This window comes from Diadema setosum, chromosome 5 (genome assembly GCF_964275005.1).
Source record: "Diadema setosum chromosome 5, eeDiaSeto1, whole genome shotgun sequence".
In the NCBI taxonomy this organism is placed as follows: Eukaryota; Metazoa; Echinodermata; class Echinoidea; order Diadematoida; family Diadematidae; genus Diadema; species Diadema setosum.
The window spans coordinates 7,705,239-7,708,334 of record NC_092689.1 but is presented as its reverse complement, the minus strand read 5'-3'; positions in this window follow the sequence as shown (position 1 = coordinate 7,708,334).

The following is a 3,096-nucleotide window of genomic DNA, read 5'->3' as shown; positions in this document are numbered from 1 at the left end:
ACTTCCGCAATAAGAGTGTACTAGATTTGTTGGCTCCAATATCTGTACCCAGAAAGCACGAATCTCCTTAGCGTTAGCCGAACGGTGATTACTCACCAGTCTACCCACTTTATGAGTACATTGTACCGTTTGGAGCAAGTGGTGTTTCTTTGGTTACAAACACCTGTTTCATCTTAGCTATTTTTACAGCTGCCAAACATTTGTATATTTCACAATTTCTCACTGTGAAATACTTCATTGTAATCTTTTTCAAAGACAGAAACCAAGATGATTAGTTTAACTCAAGACAAAATAACAGAAAAAAAGTGTTGATATGAGTGCGCGCAGATAATGTGCATGGAGGTAGACTTTCCATAACCCTGGTTATACAGATTCTTTTGATTGTTTGTGTGTGGGTGAGCGTTTTTTCTTTAGTCTCTCGTAATAAACATAGTGTAATAACAACAAATCATTTATTTTAAAAAAGTGATAGATATACCTGCAAAGGATATTTATGTCGCCACTGCCCCAGAGGTCATTGCTAACAAGCAAAAAAGAAAAATAAATAAATAAATAGAATAATAATAATAATGATAATAATAATAATAAATAGATAAATAAAAAGAAATAGATATGCCTATGTGGGGATATATAGCCATGGATCATGTTCATTTTGTACTAAACACATTGATCTCGCAATAACTTGTATATATCATACTGATCAGCAAATCGGCACTCATAACTTCAGTTTGTATTTTATAGAGAAAGTAACGATCATTTCCTGTTTCCACAATGATAGCTTTCACTTGATAAACCACAGTTTCGTTATCATAGATTAACTGATTATTCCACCACCCCTCCCATACCCCTTCCCAAAGGGTGATAAGGGTAAGATGATGAAGACGTTATTCATTTTAAGCAGCAAGTATCAAAGTTTATGTCCCCCAAGGAAACATTTTGTGCAATATGTGAAAAAAATACAGATTGATTGAAGAGGAAATAGCCAAAAGCAAAAACAAATTCGATTTGCATGAGGCAAAGCATGGAGAAAAATAGAAAGTATTATATTCTTGTGATGTCAAAAATTCATATACCATATGACTCTCCCTCCCTCGCTCTTCTATCTAGGGTACTCACTCCGTGAGACAGATTGGGTTATTTATTATTCTATAAATTATATTTACACATTGTGTACTCCTATTTTGGACAAGTTTGTTTGTTTTTGCATAACAGTTTGATGAAAATTTTAACAATAACAATGGAATTGCATTTTTTGTGTGTATATGTTTTGCATTACTTTGATATAATTGTTCCTACTGCTTATAAATCTCAATGGTGTAAGAATTAGTTATTTTGGATAGGCGATCCGACTACCAAAAAAATACAATAACTGGTTCCTTATTTTGTCATTAAGTGGTCGAGAAGTTTAATATGCTCGTGGACGTGCATAGTGACGAATTTGTTATTTCTCTCTCTTGTCTCATTTTCATCATCCCATACGTGTTTTCTTTTCTCATCCCCATCATCATTATCATCTTCATCATTGTCACTCACTTCTCTTTTCATTCATCCTTCACGCACAGAAACCTCTTGTGTAACGTCATATTGAATTCAATTCAAATTGAAAAGATTTCAAAATACAGCTACGTACTGTGTAAATGGATTTAAGACAGCAATCATGTTTTGAGTTAAAGACTTAAACTTCTGACAGTAATTATTACACAACTACGGAATTCGTTGAGAATTTCAGAAACTCGAAGAATTTTAGTTTGTTACATGTTAACTCTAAGAGTTTGAATAAGAACTTTGATTCTTTTGAAACCTTTCTTCATACTGTAGATGATTTTCCTTTTTCAGTTATTGGTATCACAGAAACTTGGCTGCATTCTACTTCAGCAAATCTATATAATTTAACAAATTATCATATGGTTAGAGCAGACCGTGAAGGAAGAAGAGGCGGAGGTGTAGCATTTTACATTCATAAAAACCTGCAATATAAAGTAAGAGCTGATATTTGTTTTGAAGAATGTGAAGTATTATTTGTAGAAATAGAACGTTCCAAGAATAAAGATACGATTGTCGGTTTGATTTATAGACCCCCGAATACTCATAGTGAATTATTTTTGGAAGATTTGGAAAAATGCTTTGCAGCGTTTTCACGTGAAAATAAGCAGATATATCTAATGGGTGATTTTAATGTTAATTTGATATGTGATTATGACCAAGATAGAAACTCTGAAAAGTTCCTTCAATTGATGTATTCAAATGGATGTTATCCACATATAAACAAACCAACAAGAATTAATAATATTTCATCCACTTTGATAGATAATATTTTTTCTAATATTTCTGATAAAGAAATTGTTAGCGGTTTATTATATTTTGATATATCTGATCATCTTCCCATATTTGTTATATGTTATGATGAGTCTTTTGTTAAAAACTCATCCAAACCTGTAATGTATAGAAAGGAAACGCCTCAAAATATTGAATCATTTAAAGCAGATTTGGCATCTGAACAGTGGTTTGATGTTTACAATGAGTTTGATGTGAACACCTCTTATGATAATTTTAATAGAAAAATACAATATTATTATGATAAAAATTGTCCATTGGTAAAGTTTAAAAAGAAAAATAAACATGGGAAGAGGCCTTGGATAACAAAATCGATATTACGTTCAATACATACAAGAAATAGGCTTTATAAGATTTATATAAATGATCCTACTGATTCTAATTTGAGAAAATATAAGATATACCGAAATAGATTAACAACTGTGATAAGAGATTCACGAAAAGTATATTATTCTGATAAGTTGAGTCAAGTTAAGTCAAATATGAAGGCCACATGGAAAATTATAAATGATTTGGTTGGGAAGAAAGAACAACAATTACCCAAAACAGACTTTAAATTAAACGATTGTATTATTGATCAGGAAAATGTAGCAGATGCATTTAATTCTTTTTTTGTTAATGTTGGTCCTAATCTGGCAAAAACATTTGATGATGTAAATGAAGATTTTTTGAAATTTTTGCCCGACCCTATTTCCTCATCGTTATTTTTAAACCCTACAAATCCCATAGAAATTATTAATATTACGAAAAAGTTGAATTCTA